Here is a 15,176-nt window from a genome sequence, read left to right as displayed (position 1 = left end):
CTTTCTCTGATTGGCCAGTGGGCATGGCTGGTGGGTGTGGTTTGTTAGTATAGTGGAGTGATGGTTAATTTGCATATTACTCTTCTATTAGGTAGGATAGATAAACAGCATCTATATATAAAACCCTAAGTGACCAGAACAACTGGTCATTATGGCACGCACTGCAGGGAGCAGGGCCAGCTGGCCAACCTCCTGGGGCCCCTTCCTCTGCTGACCTGACTCCTATTGGTCCCTATCCAAGCGGGGCCAGCCGGACCTCACCCATGCATAAATTTGTGCAACAGGCTTCTAGTCTTTGTATAAGAATCCTTAAACTAACTTTAGGAAATATAGATTCATACTTTCAGTCATTCATGTTCTGGGAGAATTGCTGACCTTCAAATGTAGAACCAGGATGACAAAAATCAGGATGATGCACACCAGACCATCACTTGACAAATTTCAAGGTCCTTATCATAATGGACTTGGCTGTTCATAGAGAAATTTTCAACCTTCTTTCCTTGATTTCATTTCTCTGCTTTACCTCTTCCTCCCTTTAAAAATCTCTCCCTGCACTGAGATGTGGAGATGGCTTTGCAACAAAAGTCCCCCATCTCTTCAGATTACCAGCATTTGACTAAATTTCTTTTTTACCAGCACCTTTCTCACGAGTTTGGCTTTTGTAGTGGCAGGCAGTCAAACTTGGGTTCCAGTTATATTTTGAGTATGCAAAACAGAGTTTTATCATTATTCAGTAATTATTGTACTTACATTCCACACAAACTTTTATCATTATTTATTAATTACTGTAATTGTATTCTAGACAAACTATAACCTATTTTTGTCCACCCTGGATTTTTACCTTTTCTTTTGATTCTGGAAAGGGGTTTGGGTCTTTCTGTTCTTTTACCTCAAGGCCCAAAGCAGATGTTTCTTGGAGATAACCCCACTATTACCACCACCTCCCTTTCATTTACTCTTAAAAGCCTAAAGGGGATTATGCTCCATTTTCCTAGGAAGGGAGGAGAGAAGTGAATGTATTCAAGGCAGAAAGCAGTAGAAGCTGTGATAACAGTAGAGAGAGGGTTCTCCCTGTTAGAGAGTGAGAATGTTGGAGCATGCTTCCAGAGAGGCCGTGGACTATAGAGTTATCAGTGCTGACACCAGTCCAGGCCTTGAGATACGATCCCTTCCCAGCACATAGGCCTTCTTTCAAGGGCAGAGCAGGACTGACTCCGTTTTGTACTGTGTAACTATCTTGTATAACTATGTCTCTGACAAAACCCCTTTCCGAGAAAAAACACAAAATGTATCAATTACCCAACCCACCCTTAAATCAGCCAATAGAAATGCAGAGGGAAGTAACCCAGCATAACTGGACCCTGGCCTTCACTCCACCAATCAGAACCAGCCAACTCAGTGGTCCGAGCATCACCCCACCACCCAACCCTAAACCCTATAAAAGGACCACCCTTTCAGAGCGCGGGGCTCTTTGCATCCTGCTGCTGTGTAGATAGAGGCAGGGAGACTAGGCTCCAGTTTGAATAAAGACTCTTTTGCTTTTGCATAAGACTTGGCTCCCCGGTGGTCCTTGGAGATCTTGAAATCTGGGCATAACACTCCCAAGTCTGGAACATGGATAGGAGTGAGTACTGTATTGGTTCCTATCTCTTGCAGCACTTCTGGGAGGTGAGCAGACCTTAGAGGGCAATGTCTGGATGGAACGCCAAGGGTGGGTAAACACTCTGCATGAGGGCTGCCATACCTGGCCATCTCTGTTTGACAGAGAAGAATCAGAGTGACCCATCTCCAAAGTGACCCATCTCAAAAGACCTAGAACCAGTGCAACTTAAGGAGTAATGACAGAGGCTATTTCTCTGATTTTTGTGGATAAGGGAGAAGTCTATTAATAAGACTAAGACTAACTTCCTACCTTCCAGCTGGGGTCAAGATCAGAGTTAAATTGGCTCTAGAAAAATTAAAGAATCTAACAGTATCTAATATACCTAAGTTTGTGAAGTAGTATTCATACCTGCTTCATCATCATGATACAGATGATCAAACTAAGCTTTAAGATTAGACATATAATTATTTCTCCAAGATCATGCAATGACCAGAGGCCACTGTTTTTATCTATAGCTTACTGCTTACTTTATTATATTTGCTTAGTGATTAGTAGGCCAAGAAAAAAACAGATCCAATTCTTAAGTCATTCGATAATAATAAGAATACCAACAATACCAATACCACTCTACCAGGGGCTTTACATTTATCATTTAATTAAACTCTCATATACCTTATAATATATTATTTTTTTAATCTTGCAGAAAACTGAACTTCAGAGAATTTCTCTAGCTTGCCCAAAGCTGCACATCTGGAAAGGCTGAATCAGCATTTAAACCAGAGCCTGCACACCTAACCACACTATTCCTGGGACACTTATCCCACAAAGAGGGCTTCAAGATGAGAGGACAAAAGTTTTGCCATCTGTTTTATATTCAACCAACCTGATTTATTTTAGGCTTTATACATTGACAGTGTGTTCATATAAATTCCTATGTTACAAGTCTATTTCAATTAGGGAAAAGGTGGAGCTTTGTAGCAATGGTGCTCTTTATTCTTAACAAGAAATTATTTTAGCCTAGCAGTGAACTGTGCCCAGACCACAATTCTGCCTTTCACTGTATACTTCCAGAAAGTTTTCAAGCAGAGCAGGGATTTAAGCAGTTGTAAACCTCTAAGAGAGTTCATAGCTGAGGCACTTCGAAAATGAAACCATATTACTTTGTTGTAGGTTTGGTATAATAAGTTCAAAGTCAATATATACCTTAGTCTGGTTTCCAACAGCTTTTAGCCAATGGTCAACTACGTGTCTCTAGTCTACATTTGAGTAAGGTGTAAAATGTTATTTGAACAGACTGGCTTATATTTTCTCCTTCCAAAAATCTAATTTTTTACAACTATGTTGCTGAGCAATTTCACATGGCTATAATTAAAACCACATTCACCATACTTGATTTTCTGGTCTCTGATAAACCATATGAATGAAGTATTCAGGTTCTAAACACCCTGAGCACATAATTCTTTTTACTCCTGGCCTTTCATTTTGCTGCTGGTAATGGAGCTATTATGCAATAAGTGTTTATGTACCCTAAATTCACATGTTAAAATATTAATGCCCAATGTGATGGTGGGTGGAGCCCTCATGAATGGGATTAATGCCTTTAAAAAGGAAACCCTAGATGCCGAAACCGGTTTGGCTCAGTGGATAGAGCATTGGGCTGCAGACTGAAAGGTCTCGGTTTGATTCCGGTTAAGGGCATGTACCTTGGTTGCAAGCACATCCCCAGTGGGGGGTGTGCAAGAGGCAGCTGATCAATGATTCTTTCTTTCTTTTTTTCTTTTTTTTAAATATATTTTATTGATTTTATACAGAGAGGAAGGGAGAGAGATAGAGAGTTAGAAACATGGATGAGAGAGAGTCATCGATCAGCTGCCTCTTGCACACCTCCTACTGGGGATATGCCCACAACCAAGGTACATGCCCTTGACCAGAATCGAACCTGGGTCCCTTCAGTCCCCAAGCCGATGCTCTATCCATTGAGCCAAACCGGTCCCGGCTCAATGATTCTTTCTCATCGATGTTTCTGACTCTATTCTTCTCTCTTCCTCTCTGTGAAAAATCAATAAAATATATTTTTTTAAAAAAGGGAGAAACCCTAGAGAGTTCTCTATACTTCTCTTTCCACTATGTGAGAACACATAAGGCAACCCAGAAAAAAGGCCCTCACCAGGACCTGCCTATATTGGTTCCCAAACTGTGAGAAATAAGTATCAGTTGTTTTATTTCACTAATTCTATGGTATTTTGTCCCAGGAGCTTGAAATGGCTAAGAAACAAAGCAATGTGCCGTCATTCTCTTGGTCTTCACTGACCATGACACTTGGATGATGGAGTATATTCTTACTTTTTCGGGAAAAAGAGAGATTTATGCTCAAGAAACAAGAAAACCCAAAGATGATATCCATTGACAGGCACTAAAGACATCTTGTGACAGAATTAAATGATAAACATAAACTTTTACAGCAGGGCCCTGTGAACACCTAGGTCTGACCTCCCTCTCCCAGAGGGGGCAAGAAACAGACACTTCAGAAGATCATTGAAATATACATATAATGGAATGTTATTCAGTCTTTCAAAAGAAAGAAAATTCTGACACATGATACAATATCTATGAACCTTGAAGACATTATGCGAAGTGAAATAAACCAATAACAAAGGACAAATACTATATGATGCTGCTTATATATGATATCTGGAATAGTGAAATTTCTAGAGACAGAAAGTAGAATGGTGGTTAGGGAATGGGGAGTTACTGTTTAATGAGAGTTTGAGAAGATGAAATATCTCTGGAGATGGATGGTGGCATGATTGTACAACAATGTGAATGTATTTAATACCACTGAACTGTACACTTAAAAATAGCTAAGACAGTAAATGTTGTTATCTATTTTTACAACAATAAAAAAAAGAACTTTGCATTGAAATGGAAATTGTCAATTTTATGACGACACTAGAAAGACCTCCACAGATTGTTGAGAACAATAGTGTCAATTCAGAGATAAGTAAAATGAGGTCAAGGAGGTAGCATAATTTACTAGAAAAGTTGTGGCAAGTGAGAGTCCCAACCAAGACTAAAACAAACTTTTCAACCTCCCAGGACACGGCTCTTTCCACAGCAGCTTTAACAACCCAGGGCTTTCAAGAGACATACCGGTATAAATTATGAAGAAAGTTAGGGGTCTTACCACTGATCCCACAACATTAAAATACCCTCCCTTAGAGCAAAGACCACAAGGCATTACTTTTGTTTGTTTAGCTGTCTGCTCTCTTCAGACTCTAAGATCCTTGATAGCAAGATCAATGTATTTTTTTAAAGACTTTAGTTTTTTAGAGCAATTTTAGTTCACAGCAAAATTGAGAAGGTACAAAAAATTCTCTTATATCTCTGCTCCATTAGGAAAACCTGAACCAGAGGTTTTTGACCCATCATAATCACTGAAAGTTCATAGTTTACTTAGGGTTCATTCTTTGTGTGTACATTCTATGGGTTTGGACAAACCTATAACGACATGTATCTAACATAATATTGGGTCGGCAGCTAAGTAATTGCGGGTTTCACACATATATGCTTCAGTTGAATTTTTAGGTTTGCAGACGTAGTACAAATGTAAAACACATTTTGTTATTTGATAGTTGGCTATTCAGCTGTTAATCAGTAAAAAAAGTTTTTTGATCTGTTTTGTAGTTTTCGTTTGGCGTTCGTTGAAAAATGGAAAATCAAAAGGAACATTTTCGTCATATTTTGCTTTTTTATTTCCGCAAAGGGAAAACGCATCGCAAGCTCATAAAAAGTTATGTGCTGTTTATGGTGACGAAGCTTTAAAAGAACGGCAGTGTCAAAATTGGTTTGCCAAATTTCGTTCTGGTGATTTTTCACTCAAAGATGAAAAACGCTCTGGTCGTCCAGTTGAAGTTGATGACGCCCTAATCAAAGCAATAATCAATTCAGACTGTCACAGTACAACACGTGAGATTGCAGAGAAGCTTCATGTATCACATACATGCATTGAAAATCACTTAAAACAACTTGGCTATGTTCAAAAACTCGATACATGGGTTCCTCACGAACTGAAAGAATCACAGTTAACGCAACGCATTAGCAGCTGCGATTTGCTAAAGAAACGTAATGAAAATGATCCATTTTTAAAACGACTGATAACTGGCGATGAAAAATGGGTTGTTTACAACAATATCAAGCGGAAAAGATCGTGGAGCAGGCCAGGTGAACCAACTCAAACAACATCAAAAGCTGATATTCATCAAAAGAAGGTTTTGTTATCAGTTTGGTGGGATTACAAAGGAATTGTCTACTTTGAACTCTTACCACCCAACCGAACGATCAATTCTGATGTCTACATTGAACAACTAACGAAATTAAACAATGCAGTTGAAGAAAAGCGGCCCGAATTGACAAATCGAAAAGGTGTTGTATTCCATCATGACAATGCAAGGCCACACACATCTTTGGTCACTCGGCAAAAATTAATGGAGCTTGGTTGGGATGTTTTGCCACATCCACCATATAGTCCTGACCTTGCACCATCTGATTACTTTTTGTTTCGATCTTTACAAAACTCTTTGAATGGTAAAAATTTCAATAATGATGATGATGTCAAATCGTACCTGATTCAGTTTTTTGCTAATAAAAACCAGAAGTTTTTTGAACGTGGGATTATGATGCTGCCTGAAAGATGGCAAAAGGTCATTGATCAAAATGGGCAATACATTACAGAATAAAGTTATTTAGTTCCATGAAAAAATTGTCTTTGATTTTCTTTTAAAAATACGCAATTACTTAGTTGCCGACCCAATAGTATCATACAGAGCAATTTCACTTCCATAGAAATCATCTATGCTCAGCCTATTTATCCCTCTCTCCCCAAACCCTAGCAAGTAGTAATCTTTTTACTTTCTCCCAGTTTTGTCTTTTCTAGAAAGTCATGTAGTTGGAATCCTATAGTATGTAGCTCTTTCAAATTAGCTTCTTTCACTTATTAATATTCATTTAAGCTTCTTCTAAGTCTTAGTATAGCTTGAAAGCTCATTTATTTTTATCCCTGAACAATAACACATTGTATGGATTTATTTATTCACTAAATAAATGAATGAATATTTATTTATCCATCAGTTTATTTATTCATTAAACATGTATTATTTTACCTTTATATTTCAACACCTAGCAACTTGCCTAGCACATAATAAAATATGCACAAATATTTGTTAAATGAATGAGTAAATAAACAAATCTCCTATCAGCAGGCATAGTTTAGTTAGCCAGGAAGACAAATATCAAGAAGAGAATGGTCTGGAAGGTTTGTTATTTTATTTATCAATTAGAAGCCCAGTTCACAAAATTCATGCTCTTGAACAGGGTCCCTCAGTCAGCCTGCACCCTCTCACAATCCAGGATTCCTCAGGGGATGTCCACCTACCAGCTTAGACCCGTTTCACATGAGGAATAGGCCTAAGCCAACAGTTGAAAACCCCTCTCACAGTCTGGGGGAGTGAGAGGCCCTCCCTTAGAGCAAAGACCACAAGGTTTAGTGCTGCCATGGAGGCAGGAGAGGCTCCTGCCACCACCACTGCGCTTGCCAGCAGTGAGCCCTATCTTTCTGTGAAGTTGTCTGAGAGTCAACTGCTCTCTTCCTTCTCAGTTAGAGAGAGCAGTATGTGAGGGCAGAGGGCACTATCCTAGAATGCAGAGGGCTGCCTGGAACTGAGAGGAGTGGCCAGGCCCAGGGGATGAGAGGTGGAAACAGAGGATGCTATCTCACCCAATTGTGGGGCGGGCTAGCCGCCCTTTATCTGCCTGACCCCACCCAGGAAGGAACCGAGCTGGGTGTCTGCATCTCCATTCTCCATCCTTCCATCTGTGATACCTGTCACCCTTGCCAGGCCTCCCCCAAAGTGCGTTCAGCTCAATCCCTGAACGTAAAAGGGCATGGGGTGGGGGTGGGAGGCTCTACTCCAGTGCCCCCTGATTCCCAGTGACAGGACCTGGTCGACGGTGGCTACAACTGCAGAACATAGATCTGAATAAAAAAAAGCTGGGAATGCAGACTTTTATTCCAAAAGGTGGCAGTTTATTCATATGTTAGCAAAGACACCTTCAAGAGTAACATAAGTGGGTAAGTCAGGGCCAAGCTGGGCCATTTCCTTACCCAGCCTCTCTAAGGCAGATGGACAGAAGCAAGTCTCAGCTCTTTGCTACTACCAGGACACTACCAGGGCTTTTTAAAGTCTAAAGGACAGTAGTCTGTCTCCATTCTTGCTCTTTGGGATTTTTTCATCATTGGATAAAAGGACATGTATATTGGGGCAATCTTCTCGAGACACAATATTCGAGTTGCACCCACGTGACAACAAAAGCGTCCCACAGAGTGAGGGAGCTGACAGATTGGAAGCAGGGAAATCTGAAAACCAAAAGGATGACAGAAATGCTAAACCTTTCCTTCACACATCTGACACTTCTCCTCAGGCGGCTTGCAGGCCTGGCCTTGGCTGGACCTTTACCACTTGATGTCTTGGCAGGCTGCCCTGAGCCCTGCTAGGTGGTGTGCAGGGTCTCCTGAGTTCAGGGGGAGTCACCCCATCCCGCAAGCCACTCCTGGTACAGCTCCTGCACATGAGCACTGGTCTCAGGGGGCCACACCGGCATGGCAGTGTAGATGCCTTCCAACTGCCACAGCAGTGCCCTGTCTACACACCCGTCCTTGCCTGGGCCTGGCCCCTGCTGCCTAGGCATGGCTGGCGCAGGCCAGGACCTCCATGAAGTGGCAGGGGAACTTGCCTCTCTACAGCTTCAGGACCATTTCTGGATGTTCCAAAAGCCATAAGCAGTCTCAAAGCATAGCAGAGACTCTCCGCCCTTTCAAGGTTGACCTCCTTAAAGTCTTTGTTCCTCAGGGTGTGGTAGGTGAGCACCCTCAAGTCCTCATTGAACAGCTCCATGGCCATGTGCCTGAAGATGTGTGCCAGGGAACCATCGGAGCTGGCACCCTCAAAGAGCCTCACCTCCTCCTTCATGTCTCCAAAGAGAGTGTCCACAGCGGAATCATTCAAGGCGAGGTCACTCTGCTCCACTATCTGGAGAATTTCACCTGAGGTTAACCTGCAGTCAGCACCCTGGGAACTATGTAAAGATGTGGGAACATCTTCTCAAAGGGCTTCCAGTTTCTTGTCATAACATGGGGCCACAATGACGTGGAAAATCTTGTCTGGGGACAGGTTCTGCCATCTGGCGAAGTAATCCTTCACCAGAGAGCCCATGATCTGCTGGGGAGACGTGGCCGTGCAGAGGTGGGGGTGATGGGGTGACCCAGCACACGCTCTGCATATCAGATCCAGCCAGGTCAGGCGGAGGTCAGCATAGGTAGCCGGGGCTCTTCCTCATGACGCACAAATTCTTTCTGACTCTCCAGGATGCTGAAGTCTGCAGCTATCTTCATGTCTAAGACAGTGTGCCCCAAGGCTTTTGAGGAAGCCACAGAGCCTTCTGGATGCATCAGTGACATTGAGGCTGAATTCAGCAGCAAAATAAGGCAGAAACTAAGGACACACAGACTGCCAGCACCTTGTGCTGTGAGGTATCACATTCCTTATTAAGGTTCAGAACACAGAAGAAATCCTTGGTGTTCTGTTGAGAAACTTGGACTCCTTCCTCTGTGGTCACACAACTGTCTCATGCCAGGCAGTCACTCAGAAATATCTTGGCACTGGCTAACTTATGGAATTCTCCCTTCTCTTCATTCTCTGGGCCAGATTCCGGACATTGACTGCAGCATTCATTGGTCATCAGGTGTTTTTTTTTTAATTTTTAATTTTATTTTATTACATTCCTTCCATGTGCAGTGCTCACACTTCATCTGGAGCTGGGTGGGCAGGGGCCTGGCTTGAGTGACCTGGAGGAAGCACAGGGAGGGCAGTCACCACTGGTCACCCCTGGTGCTGCTGGTAGTATTATTTCTTTCTTATAGAGCAGTGTTTTTCAAACTTTTGACATATGTGTACCCCTTCTATAATTTTCGTAATGCTGAGTACCCCTCGTACTCATGAGAACGTAGAATTAGGCACAGCTAAGCACAGTGCAGTGCATATCCCCACCAAACTCCGGTGCAATGAGTACCCCACCAAACTCTTCCAATACCCCTGGGGAAACATGTACCACACTTTGGGAAACACTGTTGTAGAGTGTCTAGGGCGGGGAAGCAGCCACAGTGCCTGAGGCCAAGTTCCAGGAGGTTGACGGCCCTTGTTCATTGGTGCCTGTCCTGTCCTCTGGAGATTGAACCTGTAGATTGAATCACCCTGCCTCTGCTACCGATTTATTGGAGTCTGAGGCCCAGGAGGAGGGACCAAGTGGTTTGCCTTCTGCCTGTCTGCTCACCAGTTGCTGCTGCCACAGATTCATCAGAGCCTGAGGGACCCTGGTTCACCCGTTAGCCTTCCTCTGATTAATGGAGCCTGCTTGTTCAATTGTCCATCCGGTCGTTCAGGTAGTGATGGCCCCTGGCTTTTTATATGTTAGGATAATGGAGTAATGGGGCCAGAAACTAACTTTAAGAAGTAATCATTAAGAATACAAAATGGTAGAGAAGTATGTGGAAGCTGATACTCTCCCAGATGAAAAAACAACTAAAATATAGAAAACCATCCTGAATAATCAACTGAAGACTAGCTAGAGAGAACACTGATAACCAAGGATGAAAAGAGGAGACTGCATTAAGACTGATAGGAAGTGCGGAGGTGGGAAAGGGCTGTATGGGCTCCCACAGATAGCAGCTGAAGGTCCAGAGAGATATCTCAGTTTGGGGGATTCTCACTGAGGACTCTGGGGTTTAACCCAAAGCCTGGGCTTCCTAGCCCAGAGAACCAGAGCTGAGAAAAGTGCTCCCATAACATATGGCTGTGAAAAGCTGTAGGGTTGCTGTCTGCCAAGGTGAGATGGCTGGAAATGCAGGAAAACTCATAGTGAGCCAATGCACAAAATTTTGTGTGCAACCACTCACCTTTGGCTCCAGCAAGAGAGGTGGGCAGAGTGGACTAGAACTGTGTGAACAGAATTGAAGGTGGGAGCTCTAAGGTTAGAATTCAGAGGGCAGACACCCTGGTTTCCTGTGCTGAGTCATTTCCTCATACTGCAGGGGATATCTTTCTCTGACAGACTTCTAACAACCAGGCAACTTTTGCCCTAGTGAAGGGGGAGAAGCAATTGCCCCACCCTTTTGGAAAATCTCTACCATTTGGTCAAAAGCCTGAGGCTAATCAAGACTGAATAACAATCAGAATATGGGCAGAGGCAGATCTCTGGAGACTTCCAGTCTTTGTCTGATCTCCTTCGAGCCCAAGGCTAGAAAAAGCAGACGTGGGTATACATCTTGGTCCTTTCTAAAAGCACAAAACCCCAGCAGAGGGAGCCACAAGCTGTGGATTGCTGCTAGCTCCAAAAAAAGGGACTCAGGGCCAGTCACAAATTGCATCTAACAATATCCTGCACTAGAGATTGGGAGTCATAGCAGATGTACCTAATACGAACTCAAATAAGCAGCCAAAATGGGGAGACAAAAAAACTCAAAATGAAAGAACAAGAGAATTCTTTAGAAGAAGTGCTAAATGAAGTGGAGATAAGAAATTAATCAGACATAGAGTTCAGAATAATGATGGCAAGGGTGCTCGACAGCATGAGAAAAGATAGAGTAACCATGAAAAAAGTCCAGTTGAAAATTAAGATTGGCATAGCACTAATAAAGAAACATTGGAAAGAATAAAAAGCAGATTAGGGAAAACCAAGGATTGGATCAGTCAATTAGAAGAAAGGGTAGGAAAATCACTCAATCAGAGAAGCAAAAATAAAAAACAATTAAAGAATAAGAGGACAACATAAGGGAGCTAAATCATGAAATGTAATATTTACATTATAGGAGTTCCAGAAGGAGAAGAAAATGAGCAAGAGATAGAGAATGTGTTTGAAGAAACAGTGGCAGAAAATTCCCTTAACATGGTAAAGAGAAAAGTCGTATAAGTTTAGGAGGCACATAGAGTACCAAGCAAGAAAACTCCAAACAGGCCCACACCCAAGCACATCATAATTTGAAAGCCAAAAATTAAAGTCAAAGAGAATCTAAAAGGCAGCAAGAGAAAAACAATTTGTTAACTAAAAGGAGCTCCCATTAGGCTGTCAGCTGATTTCTCATCTGAAAATCTACAGGCCAGAAGAGAATTGCATGAAATATTCAAGGTAATGAAAAGCAAAGATCTGAAACCAAGACTATTCTACCCAGCAAGACTATCACTTAAAATAGATAGTGAAGTAAAAAGGCTAAAGAAATTTACCACCACCGGGGGGAAAAAAAAACTAAAGAAGTTTATCACCACCAAACCAGCACTGCAAGAAATGTTAAAGGTATTGTTGTAATTAATATATATATTAATTAGGTACTCCTATATTTGGAATCATATATGTTTATGATATATATGTCACACACACACACACACACACACACACACACACACATATATATATATATATATATATATATATATAGAGAGAGAGAGAGAGAGAGAGAGAGAGAGAGAGAGAGAGAGATAGGCGTATAGAATAAAAATGGCAATAAATAATTACTTATATCAATAACTTTAAATATAAGTGGATTATTACCACCTAACCAGCATTGCAAAATTCATATTTGACAAAACAGATTTCAAAATATAGGCTACAAAAAGAGATAAAGAAGATTAACGTAAAATACTAGAGATTATTCCAAGAGGATATAACCTTTAACCCTGATAAACATATATGCACAAATATAGGAATATATATATATATATATATATATATATATATATATATATATATATATATATATATTGCTGGAGGACTGTAAGGGAGAGATAGACAGAAATACAGTCCTAGAAAGGGACTTTAAAACCCCACTGACATCACTAGATAGATGTTCCAGACAAAAAAATTAACAAGTAGAGGCTAGGAGACAAAATGGTAGCCAAATAGGCAGACGTGTCCTGAACCTTATCTCAGAGAAGATAGAAGGAGCAACTAAATTAAATAATATCCATCTGGAATTGGCAAAGCAGACACAGCTGGCAAGACAATTCACAGCCAGGAAGGGCAGAGGACACCTGGAGAATGGTAAAATCAGGGATCTGGGCTACAGAGAGTTGTGAGACCTCTGAGCCCAGAGATTCAGAAGGAAGCCACACAGCACCAAAGTCATATCCCTTGAGGACAGGCATACAATCAAAAGACATAGAGTATCTTAATGGATACAAAAACGTGACTCCATTGTATGCTGTCTATAAGAGACCCACATCAGAACAAAAGACACACAAAATGAATGTTTTTTGTGCAAATGAAAAAAAAAATACTCATACCTGACAAAATAGACTTCAAAATGAAGGCCATCAGAAGAGACAATAAAAGTCACTACATAATACTAAAGGGATCAATCCAACAAGAGGATATAACCCAGATAACATATATGATTCCAAATATAGGAGTACCTAATTATTTATTTATATATATATATATATATATATATATATATATATATATATATATATATATATTTCTGCAGAACTTTAAGGAAGAGACCAACAGCAATACAGTCATAATAGGGGATTTTAACACCCTACTGACTTCATTGGATAGATCTTCTAAACAATTAACAAGGCAACAGTAACTCTCAATAACACACTGGGGTCAGATGGACTTAATTGCAATGTATAGAACAAAATACTATGAATAACTTATGCCAATAAGCTGGACAATATAGATGAAATGGACAAATACCAAGAAAGAATACAATCTTTCAAAATTGAATCGGAAAGAAACAGAAAACCTGAATAGACAAATAACAACTGATGAAATAGAAGCAATAATAAAAAACACTCCCAGCAAACAAAACCCCTGGTCTGGGTAACTTCACAGGGGAGTTTTACCAAACATTCAAAGAACTAATCCTATCTTCCTCAAGCTATTCCAAAAATCCAAGAGCAAGGAACACTTCCAACCTCTTTTTATGAGACCAGCATTATTCTAATTCCAAAACAAAATAAACACACTACAAAGAAATAATTAGAGGCCTATATCCCTGATGAAGATAAATGCTAAAATCCTCAACAAAATATTATTAAATTACATTCAGCAACATATTAAAAAGATCGTACCCTATTAACCAGTGAAATTTATTCCAGAGATGCAAGACTAAGACAATATTAACAAATCAGTAAATGTGATACATCACATAAACAAATTGAAAAATAAAAATTAATGATCATATCAATAGATGCAGAAAAATCCAACCATTTTTTATGAAAAATCTCAGAAAAATGGGAATAGAGGAATCAAATCTCAACATAATAAAGGCTATATATGACAAACCGAGAGTAAACATTATACTCCAGTGTTTCCCAAAGTGTGGTACGCATACCCCCAGGGGTATGGGAAGAGTTTGGTGGGGGTATGCGTTGCATCGGAGTTTGGTGGGGATATGCACTGCACCATGCTTAGCTGTGCCTAATTCTACGTTCTCATGAGTACGAGGGGTACTAAGCATTACGAAAATAATAGAAGGGGTACACATATGTCAAAAGTTTGGGAAACACTGTTACTCAATGGACAAAAATTAAAACCATTTCTCCTAAGAACAGGGATGCTCACTTTCACCACTCTTATTCAACATAGTACTGGAAATCCTAGCCACAGTGATCAGACAAGAAGAAGAAATAAAGGCATCCAAGTTGGAAAGGAGAAAGTAAAACTGTCATTATTTGCAGATGAAATAGAAAACCCTAAAGACTTCAGCAAAAACTAATATCCTATCTAATAAAAGAGAAATATACAAATTAACCATCACTCCGCTACAACCACAAGCCATGCCCACCAGCCTATCAGGAGTGAGCATGCAAATTAACTCATACCAAGATGTCTGCCAACATGGAGCGAGCAGGAGGGAGGCTTGGGTTTTCCCAGCAATGGAGGAAGCCAAGCTTTCCGCACACCCTGGCTAGCCCAGGCCTCTGCTTAAGGCTTCAAAGTTTCAATTGTAGAATATAAATAAATCCCAGATATCAGGGCCCCCACTTCTGTTGCCGGGGTGTGTGGCCAGCCTGTAAACTATCACAGGCCCCTCACCTAGGCTGCCCCATGCCCAAGGGAACCCCAACCCTGATCCAGGATACCCTTTAGGACAAATCAGCTGCCCCCCTCCCATGTACCAGGCCTCTATCCTATGTAATAAAAGAGTAATATGCAGATTGACCATCACTTTAATACACAAGATGGCTGCCCCCATGTGGTCAAAGATCCTGCCCCCATGTGGATACAAGATGGCCATCTCAAGATGGCCAGCAGGAGAGGGCAGTTGAGAGGGACCAGGCCTGCAAGGGAGGACAGTTGTGGGCAATCAGGCCAGCAGGGGAGGGCAGTTGTGGGCAATCAGGCCAGAAAGGGAGGGCAGTTGGGAGGGAACAGGCTTGTAAGGGAGGACAGTTAGGGCAATCAAGGCTGCAGGGGTGGGCAGTTAGGCATGACCAGGCCAGTAGAGGAGGGAAGTTGG

General features: G+C 41.3%; 1 pseudogene across 1 annotated transcript; it reads right to left on the bottom strand.

Annotated features, from left to right (window-relative positions):
- Positions 1-8,176: 8,176 nt before the first annotated feature.
- Positions 8,177-9,397, bottom strand: LOC311619661 (nuclear prelamin A recognition factor-like; annotated as a pseudogene). Its single transcript has one exon. The product of its transcript is annotated as a nuclear prelamin A recognition factor-like (transcript).
- Between the last annotated feature and the right edge of the window lie 5,779 nt (positions 9,398-15,176).

This window comes from Pipistrellus hanaki, assembly GCF_964339955.1.
Source record: "Pipistrellus hanaki genome assembly, chromosome: 3".
Lineage (NCBI taxonomy): Eukaryota > Metazoa > Chordata > Mammalia > Chiroptera > Vespertilionidae > Pipistrellus > Pipistrellus hanaki.
The sequence above is the reverse complement of the archived record's forward strand: the minus strand, read 5'-3'. Positions and strand labels throughout refer to the sequence as shown.